This window comes from Manis pentadactyla, chromosome X (assembly GCF_030020395.1).
Source record: "Manis pentadactyla isolate mManPen7 chromosome X, mManPen7.hap1, whole genome shotgun sequence".
NCBI lineage: Eukaryota > Metazoa > Chordata > Mammalia > Pholidota > Manidae > Manis > Manis pentadactyla.
In genome coordinates this window covers 17,109,184-17,131,677 of record NC_080038.1, presented here as the reverse complement: position 1 = coordinate 17,131,677, position 22,494 = coordinate 17,109,184, and positions in this window count along the sequence as shown.

The following is a 22,494-nucleotide window of genomic DNA, read 5'->3' as shown; positions in this document are numbered from 1 at the left end:
TCTTAATACCCCCCTACTTCTCCCCCCCTTATCCCTCCCTACCCACCCATCCTCCCCAGTCCCTTTCCCTTTGGTACCTGTTAGTCCATTCTTGAGTTCTGTGATTCTGCTGCTGTTTTGTTCCTTCAGTTTTTCCTTTGTTCTTATATTCCACAGATAAGTGAAATCATTTGGTATTTCTCTTTCTCCGCTTGGCTTGTTTCACTGAGCATAATACCCTCCAGCTCCATCCATGTTGCTGCAAATGATTGGATTTGCCCTTTTCTTATAGCTGAGTAGTATTCCATTGTGTATATGTACCACATCTTCTTTATCCATTCATCTATTGATGGACATTTAGGTTGCTTCCAATTCTTGGCTATTGTAAATAGTGCTGCAATAAACATAGGGGTGCATCTGTCTTTCTCAAACTTGATTGCTGCATTCTTAGGGTAAATTCCTAGGAGTGGAATTCCTGGGTCAAATGGTAAGTCTGTTTTGAGCATTTTGATGTACCTCCATACTGCTTTCCACAATGGTTGAACTAACTTACATTCCCACCAGCAGTGTAGGAGGGTTCCCCTTTCTCCACAGCCTCGCCAACATTTGTTGTTGTTTGTCTTTTGGATGGCAGCCATCCTTACTGGTGTGAGGTGATACCTCATTGTAGTTTTAATTTGCATTTCTCTGATAATTAGCGATGTGGAGCATCTTTTCATGTGTCTGTTGGCCATCTGTATTTCTTTTTTGGAGAACTGTCTGTTCAGTTCCTCTGCCCATTTTTTAATTGGGTTATTTGTTTTTTGTTTGTTGAGGCGTGAGAGCTCCTTATATATTCTGGACGTCAAGCCTTTATCGGATGTGTCATTTTCAAATATATTCTCCCATACTGTAGGGATCCTTCTTGTTCTATTGATGGTGTCTTTTGCTGTACAGAAGCTTTTCAGCTTAATATAGTCCCACTTACTCATTTTTGCTGTTGTTTTCCTTGCCCGGGGAGATATGTTCAAGAAGAGGTCACTCATGTTTATGTCTAAGAGGTTTGTGCCTATGTTTTCTTCCAAGAGTTTAATGGTTTCATGGCTTACATTCAGGTCTTTGATCCATTTTGAGTTTACTTTTGTATATGGGGTTAGACAATGGTCCAGTTTCATTCTCCTACATGTAGCTGTCCAGTTTTGCCAGCACCACCTGTTGAAGAGACTGTCATTTCGCCATTGTATGTCCATGGCTCCTTTATCAAATATTAATTGACCATATATGTCTGGGTTAATGTCTGGATTCTCTAGTCTGTTCCATTGGTCTGTGGCTCTGTTCTTGTGCCAGTACCAAATTGTCTTGATTACTATGGCTTTATAGTAGAGCTTGAAATTGGGGAGTGAGATCCCCCCTACTTTATTCTTCTTTCTCAGGATTGCTTTGGCTATTCGGGGTCTTTGGTGTTTCCATATGAATTTTTGAATTATTTGTTCCAGTTCATTGAAGAATGTTGCTGGTAGTTTCATAGGGATTGCATCAAATCTGTATATTGCTTTGGGCAGGATGGCCATTTTGACGATATTAATTCTTCCTAGCCACGAGCATGGGATGAGTTTCCATCTGTTAGTGTCCCCTTTAATTTCTCTTAAGAGTGACTTGTAGTTTTCAGAGTATAAGTCTTTCACTTCTTTGGTTAGGTTTATTCCTAGGTATTTTATTTTTTTTGATGCAATTGTGAATGGAGTTGTTTTCCTGATTTCTCTTTCTGTTGGTTCATTGTTAGTATATAGGAAAGCCACAGATTTCTGTGTGTTGATTTTGTATCCTGCAACTTTGCTGTATTCCGATATCCGTTCTAGTAGTTTTGGGGTGGAGTCTTTAGGGTTTTTTATGTACAGTATCATGTCATCTGCAAATAGTGACAGTTTAACTTCTTCTTTACCAATCTGGATTCCTTGTATTTCTTTGTTTTGTCTGATTGCCGTGGCTAGGACCTCCAGTACTATGCTAAATAACAGTGGAGAGAGTGGGCATCCCTGTCTAGTTCCCGATCTCAGAGGAAATGCTTTCAGCTTCTCGCTGTTCAATATAATGTTGGCTGTGGGTTTATCATAGATGGCCTTTATTATGTTGAGGTACTTGCCCTCTATTCCCATTTTGCTGAGAGTTTTTAACATGAATGGATGTTGAACTTTGTCAAATGCTTTTTCAGCATCTATGGAGATGATCATGTGGTTTTTGTCTTTCTTTTTGTTGATGTGGTGGATGATGTTGATGGACTTTCGAATGTTGTACCATCCTTGCATCCCTGGGATGAAACCCACTTGGTCATGGTGTATGATCCTTTTGATGTATTTTTGAATTCGGTTTGCTAATATTTTGTTGAGTATTTTTGCATCTACGTTCATCAGGGATATTGGTCTGTAGTTTTCTTTTTTGGTGGGGTCTTTGCCTGGTTTTGGTATTAGGGTGATGTTAGCTTCATAGAATGAGTTTGGGAGTATCCCCTCCTCCTCTATTTTTTGGAAAACTTTAAGGAGAATGGGTACTATGTCTTCCCTGTATGTCTGATAAAATTCCGAGGTAAATCCATCTGGCCCGGGGGTTTTGTTCTTTGGTAGTTTTTTGATTACCTCTTCAATTTCGTTGCTGGTAATTGGTCTGTTTAGATTTTCTGTTTCTTCCTGGGTCAATCTTGGAAGGTTATATTTTTCTAGGAAGTTGTCCATTTCTCCTAGGTTTCCCAGCTTGTTAGCATATAGGTTTTCATAGTATTCTCCAATAATTCTTTGCATTTCCGTGGGGTCCGTCGTGATTTTTCCTTTCTCGTTTCTGATACTGTTGATTTGTGTTGACTCTCTTTTCTTCTTAATAAGTCTGGCTAGAGGCTTATCTATTTTGTTTATTTTCTCGAAGAACCAGCTCTTGGTTTCATTGATTTTTGCTATTGTTTTATTCTTCTCAATTTTATTTATTTCTTCTCTGATCTTTATTATGTCCCTCCTTCTGCTGACCTTAGGCCTCATCTGTTCTTCTTTTTCCAATTTCGATAATTGTGACATTAGACCATTCATTTGGGATTGCTCTTCCTTTTTTAAATATGCTTGGATTGCTATATACTTTCCTCTTAAGACTGCTTTTGCTGTGTCCCACAGAAGTTGGGGCTTAGTGTTGTTGTTGTCATTTGTTTCCATATATTGCTGGATCTCCATTTTGATTTGGTCATTGATCCATTGATTATTTAGGAGCGTGTTGTTAAGCCTCCATGTGTTCGTGAGCCTCTTTGCTTTCTTTGTACAGTTTATTTCTAGTTTTATGCCTTTGTGGTCTGAAAAGTTGGTTGGTAGGATTTCAATCTTTTGGAATTTTCTGAGGCTCTTTTTGTGGCCTAGTATGTGGTCTATTCTGGAGAATGTTCCATGTGCACTTGAGAAGAATGTATATCCCGCTGCTTTTGGATGTAGAGTTCTATAGATGTCTATTAGGTCCATCTGCTCTACTGTGTTGTTCAGTGCTTCCGTGTCCTTACTTATTTTCTGCCCAGTGGATCTATCCTTTGGGGTGAGTGGTGTGTTGAAGTCTCCTAGAATGAATGCATTGCAGTCTATATCCCCCTTTAGTTCTGTTAGTATTTGTTTCACATATGCTGGTGCTCCTGTGTTGGGTGCATATATATTTAGAATGGTTATATCCTCTTGTTTGACTGAGCCCTTTATCATTATGTAGTGTCCTTCTTTATCTCTTGTTACTTTCTTTGTTTTGAAGTCTATTTTGTCTGATATTAGTACTGCAACCCCTGCTTTCTTCTCACTGTTGTTTGCTTGAAATATGTTTTTCCATCCCTTGACTTTTAGTCTGTACATGTCTTTGGGTTTGAGGTGAGTTTCTTGTAAGCAGCATATAGATGGGTCTTGCTTTTTTATCCATTCTGTTACTCTGTGTCTTTTGATTGGTGCATTCAACCCATTAACATTCAGGGTGACTATTGAAAGATATGTACTTATTGCCATTGCAGGCTTTAAATTCGTGGTTACCAAAGGTTCAAGGTTAGCCTCTTTAGTATCTTACTGCCTAACTTAGCTCGCTTATTGAGCTGTTATATACACTATCTGGAGATTCTTTTCTTCTCTCCCTTCTTGTTCCTCCTCCTTGATTCTTCATATGTTGGGTGTTTTGTGCTGTGCTCTTTCTAGGAGTGCTCCCATCTAGAGCAGTCCCTGTAAGATGTTCTGTGAAGGTTTGTGGGAAGCAAATTCCCTCAGCTTTTGTTTGTCTGGGAATTGTTTAATCCCACCATCATATTTCAATTATAGTCGTACTGGATACAGTATCTTTGGTTCAAGGCCCTTCTGTTTCATTGTATTAAATATATCATGCCATTCTCTTCTGGCCTGTAGGGTTTCTGTCGAGAAGTCTGATTTTAGCCTGATGGGTTTTCCTTTATAGGTGACCTTTTTCTCTCCAGCTGCCTTTAAAACTCTTTCTTTGTCCTTGATCTTTGCCATTTTAATTATTATGTGTCTTGGTGTTGTCCTTCTTGGATCCTTTATGTTGGGGGTTCTGTGTATTTCCATGGTCTGTTCGATTATTTCTTCCCCCAGTTTGGGGAAGTTTTAAGTAATTATTTCTTCTAAGATACTTTCCATCTCTTTTCCTCTTCTTCTTCTGGAACCCCTATAATACGGATATTGTTCCTTTTGGATTGGTCACACAGCTCTCGTAACATTGTTTCATTCCTGGAGATCCTTTTCTCTCTCTCTATGTCAGCTTCTATGCGTTCCTGTTCTCTGGTTTCAATTCCATCAATGGCTTCTTGCATTCTATCCATTCTGCTTATAAACCCTTCCAGAGTTTGTTTCATTTCTGCAATCTCCTTTCTGGCATCTATGATCTCCCTCCGGGCTTCATCCCATTTCTCTTGTGTATTTCTCTGCATCTCTGTCAGCATGTTTATGATTCTTATTTTGAATTCTTTGTCAGGAAGACTGGTTAGGTCTGTCTCCTTCTCTGGTGTTGTCTCTGTGATCTTTGTCTGCCTGTAGCTTTGCCTTTTCATGGTGATAGGAATAGTTTGCAGAGCTGGTACAAGTGACGGCTGGAAGAACTTCCCTTCTTGTTGGTTTGTGGCCTCCTCTCCTGGGAGAACAGCAACCTCTAGTGTCTTGTGCTGGGCAGCTGTGCGCAGACAGGGTTTCTGCTTCCTGCCCGGCTGCTATGGAGTTTATCTCCACTGTTGCTGTGGGTGTGGTCTGGTTGGGGCCTCTGCTCCAAAGTGGTGGAGTGGCGTTGGAGGGGGAGTGGCCTGGAGGCTATTTATCTCCGTAAGGGGCCTCCCTGCTCCCTGCAGCCCAGGGTTAGGGTGCCCAGAGATCCCCGGATTCCCTACCTCTGGATTAAGTGTCCCGCCCTGCCCCTTTAAGACTTCCAAAAAGCACCCACCAAAACAAAACAACAACCACCAAAAAAAAAAAAATTTTTAATTAAAAAAAAAAAAAAAAGGGTGGCCGCTCGTTTTTCTTTATTGTCCGGCGCCATCCTCAGGCATCTGCTCACAGGTCTTGCTGCCCTGTTTCCCTAGTATTTGGGTCCCTATCCCTTTAAGACTTCCAAAAAGTGCTCACCAAAACAAAACAGCAAAAAAAAAATGGTTACTCGCTTTTCTGGTGTCCTCCAGCGCCAGGCCACCGGTGCCCGCTCACTGTTCTTGCTGCCCTGTTTCCCTAGTATTGGGGGCCCTATCCCTTTAAGACTTCCAAAAAGCTTTCGCCAAAACAAAACAGCAAAAATAATAATAATAATAATTGGTCGCTCGCTTTTCTTATGTCCTCCGGCACCCAGCCTCCAGTGCCCGCTCACTGTTCTTGCTGCCCTGTTTTCCTAGTATCCAGGGCCCTGCACTCTGGCCCGGATGGCGGGGGCTGGGTGTTCGGCAGTCCTGGGCTCCGTCTCCCTCCCGCTCTGCCTATTCTTCTCCCGCCGCGATTTGGGGGGATGGGCGCTCGGCTCCCGCTGGGCCGGGGCTTGTATCTTACCCCCTTCGTGAGGCGCTGGGTTCTCTCAGGTGCGGATGTGGTCTGGATATTGTCCTGTGTCCTCTGGTCTTTATTCTAGGAAGGGTTGTCTTTGTTATATTTTCATAGATATATGTTGTTTTGGGAGGAGATTTCCACTGCTCTACTCACGCCGCCATCTTCCGCCCCTCCGGCAATAATTCTTTAAATGTTTGGTAAAATTTACCAGTGAAGTCATCTGGTACTTGGCTTTTCTTCATTGGGAGAATTTTTATTACTGATTCAATATCTTTATTAGCAATTGGTCTAGTCAGACTTTCTATTTCTTCCTGATTCAGCCTTGGTAGTTTGTATGTTCATAAGAATTTGTCCTTTTTTTTTTGTAGCTTGTCAAGTTTGTTGACATATAGTTGTTCATAGTGGCCTCTTATAGCCTTTTTTATTTTTGTGGATTCAGTTGTAATGTCTCCTTTTTCATTTATAATTTTGGTGATTTGGTTTCTGTCTCTTTTTTCTTTGGTTAGTCTAGCTAAAGGTTTCTTAATTTTGTTTATCTATTCAAAGAACCAACTTTAGTTTGATTAATCTTTTCTATTGTTTTCCTGTTCACTATTTCATTTACTTCTGCTCTCATCATTATTATTTTCTTCTTTTTTGCTAACTTTTGGCTCAGTTTGTTCTTCTTTTTCTAGCTCTTTAAGATGTAGAGTCAGATTGTATAACTGGAATTTTTCTTGCTTCTTAATGTAAGCAGATATTGCTATTAGCTTCGCTCTTAGAACTGCTTTTGCTGCATCCCATAAAATTTGTTTCCATCTTCATTTGCTTCAGGATATTTTTTTCCCTTTGATTTTTAATTTGCTCCATTGGTTGTTCAGGAGACTGTTGTTTAATTTCCATGTATTCATGAATTTCCAAGTTTTCCTGTTGTTATTGATTTCTAGTTTCATATTATTGTGGTCAGAGAAGATACTTCATATAATCTCAGACTTCTTGAATTTGCTAAGGCTTTTTTTGTGGCCTAACGTATGGCCTATCCTAGAATGTGTTCTATGTGCACTTGAGAAGAGCATGTATTCTGCTATTGTCAGAACTTTCTGTATATTAGATCCATTTGGTCTATAATGGTGTTCAAATCCACTGTTTCCTTATTGATTCTCTCTCTGAATGACCTATTCATTGTTGAGAATGGAGTATTAAAGTCCCCAAGTATTACTGTATTTGCTGTTTATTTCTCCTTTTAGCTATGTTAGCTTTTGCTATTTATTCTATTATGTTAGTTTATGTATTAGGTGCTCCAATGTTGGGTGATTAAATATTAACAACTGTTATATCTTCTTGATGTATTGACCCATTTATCATTATATAATGACCTTCCTTGTCTCTTTTGACTATTTCTAGTTTGAAGACTTATTTTGTCTAAGTACAGCCTCCGTCTTTTTGTTTGTTTGTCTTTTTGATACCATGCTCTTGAAATATCTTTTTCATCGCTTTACTCTATGTCTGTGTGTGTCTTTAAAGCTAAAGTGATTCTTATAGTCAGCATATACATTAGACCTTGTTTTTTAATGCATTCAGCAATTCTGTATCTTTTGATTGGAGAATTTAATTGATTTTTAAAGTAATTATTGATAAATAAGGACTTGCTATTGCCATTTTGTTTTCTTGTTGTTTTGTTGATCCACTGTTAACTTCTCTTATCCTGCTTTTTTAATATTTTGATGATGTGGTATCAGTATACTTTCAGTACTTTATCATGTTCTTTTGTGTAATTAGTGTAGGATTTTCCTTTGTGGTTGCCATGAAGCTTACATAAAATATCTTAAAATTATAACACCCTATTTTAAACTAATAAAAAATTAACTTCAATAGAATTCCTAAACTTTACACTCTTACTTCTCCCCCTCACATTTTGTTATTGATGTTACAGTTTATTTTTTATATTGTGTAATTAATAACAAACTACTGTAGTTGCATATATTTTAATACATTTGTTTTTTAACTTTTAGACTAGAGTTACAGATGAATTATGTACCACCATTCCCATATTACAGAATCTAACTTTGACTATATATTTACCATTACCAGTGAATGTTACACTGGTAAAAGTCTCATGTTTCTATGTTAATTAGTGTCCTTTTTTCCCACTCAAAATGCTCCCTTTAGCATTTCTTGTAAACCAGGTCTGTTTAGTGGTGATGAAGTCCCTCAGTATTTTTTTGTTTGGGAGTCTTTATACTTCCTTCATTTCTGAGGAACAGCTTCACTGGGTATAGTGTTCTTGATTGAGTTTTTTCCTGAAATATTTTTTAATATGTCATCCCATTCTCTTCTGGCCTGGAAAATTTCTTTTGAGAAATCAGCCGATAGTCTTATGGGAGTTCTCTTGTATGTAACTTCTCTCTTTTCTCTAGATGCTTATAAAATTTCTTTCCTTGTCTTTGACTTTTGACAATTTAATTATATTTCTCAATGTAGTCCTATTTGGTTTCTACCTGTTTGGGATCTTTTGGGTTTCTTGGATCTAGATGTCTCTTTCTCCCCCAGGTTTGGGAGATTTTCAGCTGTTACCACTTTAAATAACTTTTCTGTCCCTTTCTCTTGCTCTTCTTCTGGAATATTCATTATGTGGATATTTTTTCTTTTCTTTGTGTCCTATAAGTCCCTTAGACTTCCTTCATTCTTTTTTTCTTTTTGCTCCTCTGACTGAAAATTTCAAATGTTCTATCTTCCATGTCACTAATTCTTCTGCATGATTGAGTGATTATGAAGCTTTCTATTTGAATTCTTCAGTTCAGTTATTGTATTTTTCAGCTCTAGGATTTCTGTTTGGGGTTTTCTAATGTTTTCTATTCATTGAACTTCTTGTTTGGTTTATGCATTGTTTTCCTAATTTTATTTAGTTTTCCGTATGCATGTCCATGTATATTCCTAAACTTCTTTAAGAGGATTAATCTGAATTCTTATCTGATAGTTCATAGATGTCCTTTTCTTTAGGGCCTGTTATCAGGGCTTTATTAATTTTCTTTGGTGATGTCATATTTACCAAATTTTTCATGATCCCCATTATCATTTGGTATTTGAGTAAGTGGTGCTTTTTTCCAGACTCAGGTTCACTTTAGCAGAGACAATTCTTTAACTGCCAGCTCAAAAAGAGATTTTGTTTCTAGACACGTCTGCTGGAAACATCCATGGGAAGGTGGACCTGCTATTTGGGTCTATTTTAGGGTAAGTCAACTTTGAAGCTCTGAAGTTGGGGGTGGGAGTGTGCCACTGACTGAAAACTACTGAATAGGACTGCTGGCTTGGTTCCTGGACCAAATGAGGCCATAGGATGGGCTCCATGCTTGCCTGTATTCTCTGGTCAGGCTTACTAGTCAGTCAGAACTGAGGCTATGAATTCACTTCCCTGCTTTGGCAAGACAGCAAGACAGGACCTAGGGCCTGCATGGCTTGTTGCCTGGGGACCCCAATCTGGCAAGAATACACACTGAATACCCTGGTCAGATGAAGCTACCTGTTTTGTTCTGCAGACAAAAGACTAATCCTCTTAAAGAAGTTCAGTGAAACATAAGAATATACATATAGTTTTGTTCCGCAGGAAAAGCCACAGGTTGTGCTCCTCCTTCAAGTGCTAGTGGAAACTGGGCTGTTGAATGGGAAACACAGCTTTCTATATGCTCTGGTAAGGTTTTCTGGTTGGAAGAGCTGAAGGCTGTATTCAGCAGTAAGTGGGGCTATAAGTTAGTTTCCCTGCCTGGGAGCAGTGGGAGAAGCAGCTCCAAGGCCACTAAGGCTGTTTGTGGTCTTGAGTCAAGCAGACCTGTGCCCCAAGTTCCCTGGCAAAACAGGTCCACTGGCTTTGCTTTGAGAATGATTAGCTCTGTCAGCCTCTCAGCTCAAACATAGCTGGGCTTTGCAGCTTCCAGGTATTCTTGCCAGCCCTTCCTGTTAGATGGGGCTGGGAGCCACACTCCTCAGTTGGTGGGCCTATGACTCAGCTCTTCTGCCTATGAGTAGGCAGACAAAGCCTCAAAGCTGGCAAAACTCCTCCTTTTAGGGCCCAAGTCAGGCAGACCTGAACCCTTCCAGATTCCCTGTTCAGATTGCACCATGGAGTTGGTTCTGCAGATGGGACTACTACTTCTCTGCAGATAGGAAGTTGGTCTGCCAAGAATCCAGTGCTAATTGTTATAAGACCCTCCCCATTTCTCCATCATAGTCAGATTCCCAGTTGTTGAGCCCTACAGATTCTCCTGTGATCCCCATGGGGCAAAACCAAAGTAGGGCACTTCCATGAAGCAACCCACAATGCTGGAGGTACTGGATATAACCCTTGGCTCTCTTCTCCTGCTGGAGTAACTGTGGGCTCAGGGGAGACCTCCCCATGTGTTGCTGTGCTGGCCTGGGGGAGGGCCAGTGCAGTCAACATACAGCCATTCCTCTTACCCTTTTAATACTGTATATCTTGGTCTCTGTAGTGCTGACGGTACTTCAGCTTCACCCCCATGTTCTAGAATTCTCTCAATGGTGTCTTGACTATGAATAATTGGTAGTTGCTCTTCCTGTGAGGGGGAACAAAGTCAGGAATGACCAGTGTTGCCATCTTGGTAATGTTACTCTCTAAAGTATTTTTCTGAAAAAAACACTTTTCAAAAGAGAATTTCCTATGTTTGGCCCCTGAGTCTGAACATTGCTTCTAGAACAAAACCAAACATAAAGCAGTCCTCTCAAAGCTACTGAAAAAAGTTACTGGGTCTATAAGTTCAGCATAGCTCACATTTTGCTGTGAAGGGAATATTGATTTCTGTATTCCCAACCATCACCTTGCATCAGTGGTAACCATGGCAACTCCCTAACTTGTGAAGCCTTGGTAAAGCCAACATGGCAGATTCATATGAAATTAGCTGGAAGAAATGACAAGTGGGATGAAATCAGCATAACTGTTTATGTCCCTTGACCACCTAATATTTAATCATCTGAGGCTTTCCTTGACATCTCCTCTGATCCAGAAGTTGTCAAACTTGACTGCACATTGGAATCTCCTGGGGAACCTTAAAAAATGTCAATGCCAAGGGCCCATCTACAAAGGTACATATTTAATGTAGATGGAACCCTGGCATCAGTATTTTTTAAAGTCCCCCAAATGGTTCTAATATGCAACTGGAGCTGAGAACCACTACTGTAACCAAATATATGCCCCCTCATTTGTGATATTCTAAGTAGAGATAAGCTGCCCAAAGATAATTATAACAATCCTCTCAACTGTCTAATCAGTACAACCACATCATACAACCTAACAGTATTTGAAATGGCTACCACAGAGAAAACCAAAGGGATACTAGGAAAAGTAGGACTAGTAGGAAGCATGTCAGAATAAAGGCTTAGAAATACACCAGTGGAGGCAGTGTGCTGTTTTAGAAGGAGAATTATACAAAGACTCAGACCCTTGACTCTAGCCTCAGCTCAAGCACAAATAACTACATGAGCTCGGGCCAGTCACTGCCCTTCTCTAGACCTCATTTACCTCATCTAAAAAATAAAAGGACTTCATTCATTGATTACTAATTCTCCTCTTCTTCTAAAATCTTGTGTCTTCTAAAATAAAGGTAGATTTAAACATGCTATGTCAAGGCCTCTCCCAAAACCAGTTAAATCATAACTGCCAGGAATGGAGTATGGATGTTAGTGTTTTTTAAATGCTCCCAGGTGATTGTAATATTCAGCCAGGGTTGCTGATAGTTAGACTTGAGAACCTGCTATGGTGTGATTTTCTTTGAGATGGAAAAGAAGGGGAGAATAAAGACTAAAGTCTTTCAAGAAAAAAAATGATAAAAATCGGTAACATTTTATAGGTTAATTAAAAACTCGTACTACCTTTTTCTAGCTGTCTCTGGTTTTTACATTTTAACTATATTCTTAGATCATGGTTCAGCATCTGTTTTCCCTCTTTTCTCTTAAACCTGCCTAAGACATTTCATTACCAATGAATATTTCATTTGAAGAATTGAGAAAGTGATCAAAAGCAGTATTACTTGGGAAATGGAACTTACAAGATCTACTGCCAAGAGAGATGTCACCGAAACTGCAATGGAATATATTTTATTTTAATTTCTGCAGCTGTGAGAATGTGTGCTTTCAGTAAGTGTGTAGTAAAGGTAATTCTCTGCAAATAAGTCAGCGTCTATTAAAAAAGAGAACACAGGAAAACAGACTAAATTTAGTCAGAAAGAAGCTAAGGCATCTGTTTTATTATATAAGGTTGTTGAGAGCATAGTAGCTTAGCCTAACAAAAAACTGGGCAAATGGCCCGTGTCTGAGCCAAAAAAGAAACTTTTTCAGATGTACTACATTCACCCCCAGTATTTTCTTAATGTCTTTGCCATTCTTCACATTACCTAAGAAGCAGTTTTAAGAGTTTACCCCCAGAAACTCAGAAACTGCACCTCCCAGTAGTCCTGTATAGAGCTAAGAGGCCCCAAACAGTAGCAACTGTCCACATGTGCCTATATAAACTTATATTTAAATAGACTAAAATTAGAAAGTTCTTCCACACCAGCCACATTTAACATGCTCAATGACAACATGTGGCTATTGGCTACCATATTGGTTAGCAACGAATATTTCCATCAACACAGAAAGTTCTATTGGACAGGGCTTCACTACAGTCTTAGCAGACAAAGGTAAAACCTACTTGCTGACCAGAGATAATTCCATGTTCTTTTGGAGCCCTGTAGAACATAGAAATTAATTCTCTGGGTCCTGGTTTTGTCCTTTAAGATATGGATATAAAAATAATGATATAACCCCAAAGGAAGGGTTATAGAATTATGTTTAAGTGTCCTATGGAGCATAACTCTAAATAACCCCTCCACATGGAAAACAACTGTGTTATAACTCATAATCCTGATGGAGCTGGGGGGTGGTTGGTTAAGGTGTAATATAAGAAGGATCACCAGTGTTTTTCAAAATACAGTTTTTGTGCCACTTGCTTTAGACACCCATCCCCCGCCCTCACCCCTCCCTCACCCTGCCCCCGACGAGTTACTGAATTAGACTATTTGGAGTAGAACCCTTGACTGCATTTTAACAAATCCACTGATGACAGACATACTACTTGAAAAAAAAGAATGCCTTTTTGGAAAAAAATAGTTTCTAGCCCTCCCTAGCAACTCCCATTCTGTTTTCACATTTTAATTTGACCTACTGAACTTATTCCTCCTTTGGTCATTTGGTATTTGCAAACCTGTTTGCGAAGTCAGCAGCAGCTCCAGCAGTGTGAGTACACCCAGGATCCTGCAGAAAGAGTTAAACTGCAATATATTCCACCCTGACTTCCTGTGACTGGCAGTACTATTGAGTTTTACTAATGTCATTTAGCATATCTTGCATGAATGGCTCATTTGGGGCTAGCCAAATGATTACCTAGGAAATATTTCTCAGTTTCTGAAAGAAGCTGTTGCAATTGCAAACAGCAGGAAAACACAGCCATTAAAAGAGAAAGAATGCCTATGTTTTTACAACAAAATAATTAGAAACCATTACTGGCGCTGTTTAGATTTCAGTATCCCATCTATCTTACTTTCAATTAGAAACAGTGTGCCCAAATAGGAAAAGTCTGGCTAAACATGAGTGGTTTTTTGATAAAGCAAAACCCCATAGATAACCTAGTCTGTGCAACAAGTCTCTAAGTACAACTTTTGTTGGCTACTACTAGTTTTCGAGGTAAAGAAATTTATATCCATTTATCCATCATGATAAAGAATATCAGAGATGGAATTTTTCAGTTTAAGTCCCACTTCTACTCAGTGTCTAGATCTTTGCACAACTTTCCCAGTGAGTGAGTGTCTATACTCTAGTTGAACACTTTCAAAAATGAAATCATCATTTCTTCCAAGGGAAGCCATTCCCACCTTGGGACAGCCTTTACTCATACAAATTTCCTGTCATTTCTTTCATATGGTTCTAGTCCTGCCCTCTTGAACTATATAGCGGAAACCTAGTGCCTCTTTTCCTAACAACTTTTCCACTAGTGGAGAATTACTGGGATGTCCCCCCTTGCCATCTCCATTGTGTGTTCAGAAATATTTTCTTTTAACAATTTCTGACTTTCAGCTAATGGTGATGAAAATAGAACAAATCATTATCAATTTCTTCTACTTCAAAACACTTTCCCATATTGTACTTCTTAATTTAGACAATTAAGGGTTGACAATTCATAGTTGCTAATTCAAAGAGACTTAACCTGACCTGCAACAGAGATTGTCTTAACTAATAGATACTGTAAAGAAAATATATTCATTTCATCCAAACCTCAGTGGTCTGTCTATTGAATCTCTTTGGGAAAAGCTCAAATTTTATACATTAATTCAGCATACTTATTAAATGCCCAACTTCTGCATGTAGGGACACAGTCATGACCTGGAAGTTAAGATCTAGAGAAACATTTAGATGCCTGTATAATACAAACCTTAAGCATTGCCCTTTCACAAGTACTCATTTGAAAGTGGGGCCGTGTGTGATGAGGTTTGGGGAGGGGGTGTTGAAGCAGTAGAACGGGTACTAATCTAGTCAGAGAGGCAAAACCTCATCTTGTCAATCCAGCTCTGCCTTGTAAACATGTCAGGTGACCTTCAGCAAGTCGCTTATCTTGACTCGGCTGCATCTTCTGTGTTCTACCTACCTCATGAATTTGTATACATTTTGTTTGGTTTTAATCAGTTGAAATGATGCTTGTCAAATGACTTTCTATTAAAGAGCATGAAACATAGTTTACCAAAAACAGACATAATAATCTGTACTACATTGTTTACAGTTTACAAACTCTCGAACATTTTCTCCTTAAATGTTTTCAAAGATTTGTGAACTCTTAATCCATTTGTGAGGTAAAGAAATTGCAACTAGGATGGGACAGGCATTCAATTTAAAAATTATTACAGTGAATTTTATTATCTGCTATGCACCCACTTCCAGGTAGTTCTGTTAATGTCTGAAGAATTTTTTTTTGCTCTAAGTCAAGTCTGCTGTCTATTTTGTTGATGGTAAAGCTAATATAATAGATTATGGTCTCTCTTCCTCTTTAACTGCCTTAATTTTTTTTTCACAGTAGATAAGCTTTTGCTAGTTTCCTTGGGGTTTGCCAAACTGATCAAGTAACTGAGTTTATGGCTTGATCCCATGAAGCTTGTTTCCAATTTGAGATTTTGCCTCTTGACATTTTAAAAGTAGCTACTGAAACATAAATATCAGAAAGAAAATTAAAAGACCTCTTGAATCAGGAGTTTGATCCCCTTCTGTGCTAGTTTCCTTTTCCCAGAAATATACATCGTAATGTTTTGTTGGTTGAGTTTTAAGTGTCTCAAGAGGTGGTGGATCTGCCACTTCCTTGGCCACATATTTCACAGTCTAATAATCTTAATAGCTTTAATACCCTGGAATGTGTTTAATCCACTCTTATTTGTTTGTATAGGTTAAAATTTTCCAAGGGCTTCTCATCACCCTAGCAATAGGAATTTTTAAATGGTCTCATCACTTTTTAATTGATTAAACTTTTACCTTTTACTTTTAGTATTTGAAATGAAAAGTTTGAAATGAGCATTTTAGTTTGTCCCACAAAGGCCTTCAGTGGTTATAACCAGGATCACTGTCAGCGTATTTTTTCTTAACTTAATCCTGCAGCTTTCTTCCTTTGTCTACTCCCATCAAATTAAGTTAGTCCTCTATATTCTTATTTAGGTAGCAATAATTAAAGTATCACGTATACTTTACAACACGTTTGTTGTATGTCAGGTGCTGGACTACCTACTGAACCACAATTTCTCAACCTCAGCACCATTGACATTTGGGGTTGGATAATTCTTCGTTGTGGGGACCTGTCATGCCCACTGTAAAATATTCAGCAGCATCCCTGGGCTCGACCCAGTAGATGCCAATAGCAACCCCAAGTGGTGACAGCAAAAATGTCTCCGGACATTGCCAACTGTCCTCCAGGGAGCAAAACTGCCCCATCTAAGCACTGCTGCCATACATAATCTCATTTAGCCCTTACAAAATCCTTGTTAAAACGAATGATATTTTCCCAGTTGTATAGCTGAAGAAAATAAGGCTGAAGCAAGGTAATAATGTTAGCATTACAAACTAGGAAATGGGGAAGTCAAGAGATGAACCCCTCTTCTGACTTCAAAGCTAATGATTTTCCTACTATCAATGCAAACTTACTTCAAAAATATGTTCACATGAGTTTCACTTTAAAATATTGTATCGCATTTGAGTTAAGTGGCATTGTAGAATCTTTTCTTCACAGTTATTTTCTATTTTACCTGAATTTTTAAATCTCCTTCCTTAGAGGAAAACAACTCCCTCAACTTCTGCATGAGGATTTTTTTGGTACTATTATTCAGTAATTATTGTGTTTTTTTTTTTGAAGCCAGGATGACTTCTCTGATTTATCAAGATCTCTTTTTGTTTCAATCTTGACTTCTAAGGAATTTGGGATGTCTCTCAGCTTCACCTAATTCACACATTTCATAAATCTTTTTTCTATTACATCAATAAAATATTTGCTATTTGAGACTCCATGACATGACATACCCCATGACATGTCTCTTCCTAAAATGTCTTTCTTTCTGTTTGGATTTTTGCCAGTTTAACATACACTAGAGATTAGTTCCATCTAACTCATAGCATTCTGGTTTTCCAGAAAGTTGAGAGCATGCTGAGAAGCAGAGGAAAAGGACAGTGAGCAGGTAACCAGTACAACAGGAGCAGGAAGAGCCTGTGTTCCTTCATCTCCTGGAGGCAGAGGCCTCAGGAGAAGCATCAAAACACCACAAAATGTGATTTGAACTCAGTCTGAGTCAATATAAATGAAGAATATGAAATACATGGTTTACACCTAGGCTTGAAATCCTTGTTTATACTTACTAGCTGCCATGAAAACCTGATTTAGATTCCCATGAGTTCCGCGATGGTCAAATGCTTTCAGAGGAAAAGAAGGGCAACATTTGATCTTTTCTCTCTGGTTTCCCTTTTCTAGGTCCATCATTTTAAATCTAGCATTCCAGGCCACACAGGAAAAGCTAAGCAGACAAAAAAACTTGATTCACTCTCATTTTTCTCCCCGATGATGGCAATCACTCTGTCTTGAGGTCAACACTCCAGATGTAAGCGAATGAGTCAAAGGGTTTTAGAGAATGTCAAATAAGCCAAAGAACAAAACTACAACTGTGTACCGTAAAGGCCTGAGGAATATCTACTGAATGACTTCAGGAGCATAAGGTTTTTCTTAAAGATGACCAAAATAATGCATTTGTAAGATGCTTGGCTAAATTGAATGTGAAATCTGCAGCTATGATAAGGAACGAAGCTCATTCAAATACTGGTGGTCTGAGTCTATGGCAACGATATCATCAGCACTTTTATCTGACCAGCTGCATTATTTAATAACTGGGTTACTGATCAGATATTTTGTAAGCAACCTGTGAATTGATTGAATTCAGCCTGTTTCCTTTACCCAGTTTGCATGTGTAGGCACATTAAAGTAACACAGACAATTGAGTGCTATGGGCGAAAATGGCACAGTTCTTTATGGCATCCAGATAATCAGGACAAAATTTTGGGAGAGAGAGAACTAGCTTTACTTTGCACCTTTAAAAGTTTCTCTTTACTACTTTACTCTGCTTTTCAACAGAACATATGTGTGTTTAAAAGACTCAGGAGGGTGGCGGAAAGAGCTTTCTAAACTTTAATGATAAAACCTAATATTGAAAATGCTAAGTGTCTGGTTAAAACTAAAAAAAGAAAGTGCTAATTCCCCAATAAATATATTTAAAATTGGGGGTGAGTATACTAAATCTTCTGGTTTTAAACTCAAGTTTTCCATTTTCAACTGAAGGATGTCGTGGGGACATTGACTTGAGCTATGTTTAGTGTCCAGTGAACTAATCATGTTTCCAATTAATTGGTATTTAACATGATTAGTTCATTGGAAATCCCAGATATCAAAATATCAAAATATCAAATATCTCAAGTGAGATGAGATGCTTTCAGGAGAGATCTTTTAAATTTCAGATTGTTTGTAATTTCTGAATATTTAGGCATCACAGATGTGGTAATTCTGTACATTGTTTAGCTATTGCCAATATTCTCACATAGACTATATATATAATCCATATAGACTATCTCTATACCTCTACCTTAGCAATAGCACTGGTCTTAGGTTGGGTCCTCCCAAAAGCAAACACTGAGACAATGATTTAAGTGCAAGTAGTTTACTTGGAGGGTGGTCCCAGCAATTACTGAGAGAGAAATAAGGAAATAGAATAGACAAAGGAAGGAAGCCAGTATGGGCTGCATAATGAACAGGCTCCCACTGAGGACAACTGGAGCCCAATACCACTGGAAATTTCCAGGAGACAGTGGAGAAGATGACTCGGAGGTCCCACCTGAGAACCAAGGAGGCTCCTGGTATTTACCAATTCCAGTTGTCATTTATGAATGGACAGCTGCTGCTTGGGGGCCAAAGTTCCCAGAATGGGTCTGCCCTCTGCGTAACTTGAGCAAGCTTCTGTGGCTGGAGCCTGCCCTTTGGCAAAAAGCCCCAGGTGCTTGTAATAAGATGCCCTTGGCACATGAGTGGGACACTGACGGCATCCCTAAACTATCAACATGAGGCCCCCTAAGTGAAATATTCAAGTGGTGGGTCAGAGTTTGGGGTCATAAAAGAGAAATCCAAGCTCCAATAACTGCACTTAAAAAAAAAGAAAAGAAACCATTATTTTCCTAATATTCTTCAAAACAGCTTCTCATACAAAACAATCTACAGAATCCTTGTAAACAGATTCCCTCACCAGTTTTTCCAGCCAAGCATGTTGTATGCTAGCTCCGTTTAGAAAACCTCACTGGTTCTGGCTTGCTTTTGTCAATTTGCAAAATGAAGCCTGGGGTGCTTCATTTACACATGCACTTTATAGCTGAAAGAGTGGTCCTTGGAGAGGAGTCTTGGCAATCATTTTAATTAGCAACAACTTGAAGACTGCCTTTCCTTTTTCCCCCTAGTAACCCTAATGAACCAAGAGATATGCTTATAAGGCTTTGCCCCAAAGGTTTCTCAGCTGGCATCTGATCAAAATGTGCAGAGGCAATAATACTACTAGACAACTATTTCATACTTAGGCTAATTTTTAAACTGCTAATTACAGTCCAGCTAAGCGGTGAAGAACGGCCCATGGTCACTAGAATCATTTATAAGTTGTCAACACTGGTCTACCCTGAAACCACGAAGACCTCAGGAAGAAAAACAGTCATGTGCATGATGAAGATAAACTTATTAAAAAATGTTCTTTACTCTCTGAAGAGCTTATTTCTTCAAAGCTATCATTAAAAACTACCCTTAATCCTTCTTGTCTCCAAGTTGAGGAAATTCTTAAATATGCAGCTCTTTTAAAACTGAACAAGAACAGAACCAACACTGAAATCATAAGGCACGAGATAGTAAGATAAGACATTCTCGCATATCTGTACAGTTTGGGATCATATTTTCATTCCAGATGAGTTTTAGGTACTTTTCCATTTTGATCAGACTGTTTATTTTGTTTCCTTTAGGATGATGGCTTTTCTCTCTTGCTTTCTCACTTTGGGCAGTTTTAGGCCAAGTCTTAGAATGGATTCACACGCTCTAAGAAAATGCTTCATTGTATGTCAGCACATTTTCTGACTGTTCTTTAACCTGGCCTTAAACACCTGTACCTGGGTGGGGCAGTGCCGCAAGAGAGAGTAAAGGGAAAGAACAGCAGAGCTCTCCAGGCTGAGCCCTACCGACCGAGCCTTTTCTTGCAGGACAAGGCTTCCCAGTGAGCTTTTTGTAATGGTTCTTTTGTTTCCCAGAAATAAGTTGTCTGCTGCTATATTTTCAGTAACTAGTATTTTAGAGATGCTCTTTTTACTTGCAAGTCAGATGGCACATTTTAAATCATCTCCTCTTGTAAAATGCCATGACAGCATTATATAAATTCAAGGCATGTACAATACCATGCACAATTTTTAGTGAATAAAAATAGATCTTAGAGTCATATAGTTGTTATCTACATGATCCCATAACAACAGCCCTTGAAATGTGAAGCAGGTAGTTAGGCAAGTTGTTTCAGCTCCATTAAACCAAGCATCCTGAGTACAGATAAATCATTTAGGTGCTTGATTACATTGTTTTCACATTTGGTCTGGTGACTTGGCTTTCTGGCAGTAAAGCCCTGGCAACCCCACTGATTCTCTCAAAATGTTGCATTTATTTCTGAGGAACAAGGCCCTCTTCAAGTTACTTTTCTACCATTTCCATAATGACTGGCAAAGACCTTGACTATATTATACATCTATGTTAATTGATCATTGGAAAAATAATGCCAGACTCTTTTAAAGAGGAAGAGATGTTTAAAATAGAGCTTTTTGACTATTCTGAAATGTTAAACAATGCAAAGTCATGCCAAACTTGGGTTTTCTGGAAATATCAAGTCTGTGTTATTTTCAGAAAATAAGTTGAAAAACTTTTTGGACCATCTAAGGAGACATATTGCCAGATACTACATTTTATAAACTTTAAGAGGCTGAACAGTTTTTCTTGTCGACTCCAGTTCTCTTGAAGCGTTTCAAGCCTGCATGGATTTCCTTGGCATCCTGGCATGTGGCTTTTCCAGTATCCGCTGATGGTACTGCTGTGAAATGTGATTAGGGAATTTGAGAGAGAAGGAAGTTGGCTGAAGGTCATTACCAATTAGATGGAAACTAAAGGCTACTGAGCTTCTCAAATAGAGTAATGAATAATTATCCAAACTTTTCGAAAGACATTTAGAATGTACTTTCATTGTGGATTTTCATTAAATTAAATAATGGCTGAAGTATCAAGTCTACCCAGACACCCAAATACACATACCTCCATGGCAAAGCAATTGCCTAACATCAGGAGAAAGGAGAATGGGCTGAAGTGGGAGCAGGGTTACAGTATAGTTTAAGCCCTCCTCAGTGGGTACCTCAATGGGAAAGAGAAACTCAAGCCAAAGTATGGCCCTTTAACTACCAGTCCTAGTAGCCTCACTTGCCTGAGAATGATGGTGAAAGTTCTCCCATGTTTTCCTTGTTATTAGAGACAAATAAAAGGATAGCCATCTCCTGAGATCACCACAACCTAATGGAAGGGGATTAAGTTCTTTGCTTGTTTTTCTAATAGACTGATATAAAATACTAATTTGCCCCAGTTTAGAATTATATTGAAAATATTCCCTGTGAGCATATGAGTATAGTAACAATTTAATTGTTTTGAAAGGTAAAATGCAGAATAAACGACTATCCACAAAATTGGCTCCTTTTCTCATGTATTACTTTAATTACAGTCATTTAAAAAAATCAGCTTCACCAATTGCATCTCCTTTTTTCTCAAAAGCAATATAATCATGTGTAAAATTTCAAGCAAATATGAGACTATGCAGGCCCAGAAACATTTGACTGGTTGTAGTAAGCCCAGAGTGAATAATACTTAATATTTAGTATTAAACTCTGTCACCCAAAGTGAAAATATAGTAATGTAAGTCTTCAGCATTAAATAGGAAAAGATATTCCAATCCCACCCTAAGAAATTGCTTCACCTGGAAAAGACCACAAAGAATGGGAAAATAAAAGTCAAAGAATTACCATAAAATCCTCCATTAGAAACAGGAAATCTAAAGTTCAGACAATGTGATTTGGCCCAAAATGCAAATAAGAGTCTATGTTGAAGATGGATATTTTAGATCAGTTTTTTCTCATTTTTGAGTTATAGAATGCTTTATAAAATTAGTCTGTGTTGTGTCTCACTCAGGAATGCAATGAAGTGTCCAAACACATCTGAGCTAGAACTTCAAGAAGATAAAGCTGTCAAATGCATCCATAGAAAATAGAAAAACTAAATTACATACCCATTCTGTGAAAGAAAGCTCCACATTCTTGCCTACATATTTCTAGGGTTTTAAAGTTTTATTCATTCTGGTAGGTCTTTAGATGTTTAATTTGCCTTTTAAAGTTATTTTACCTTATGGATATCATAATATATGCAGGGCCTATTTCAGTCACTTACCTGTTTTTCCTATTAGGTTGTCTTTTTTATTTAAACAATCCATTTAAGCTACAAAAAAATCACCTATTACTCCCACCCTGCCTCTGGCAACCAACAGTCTGTTCTTTGTATCTATGAGCTTGGTTTGTCTTTTTGGTTTTTGTTTATTTGTGTTAGATTCCACATTTAATACAGTATTTGTCTTTCTCTGATTTATTTAGCACAATGCCCTCAAGGTCCATGTTGTTGTAAATGACAAGATTTCATTCTTTTTTATGGTTGAATAATATACTATTGTACAAATATACCACATCTTCTTTACCCATTCATCAATCAGTGGAAACTTAGGTTGTTTCCATGTCTTGGCTATTGTTAATGACACTGCAATGAACACTGGGGTGCCTGTAACTTTTCAAGTTAGTCGTTTTGTTTTCTTCAGGTAAATAC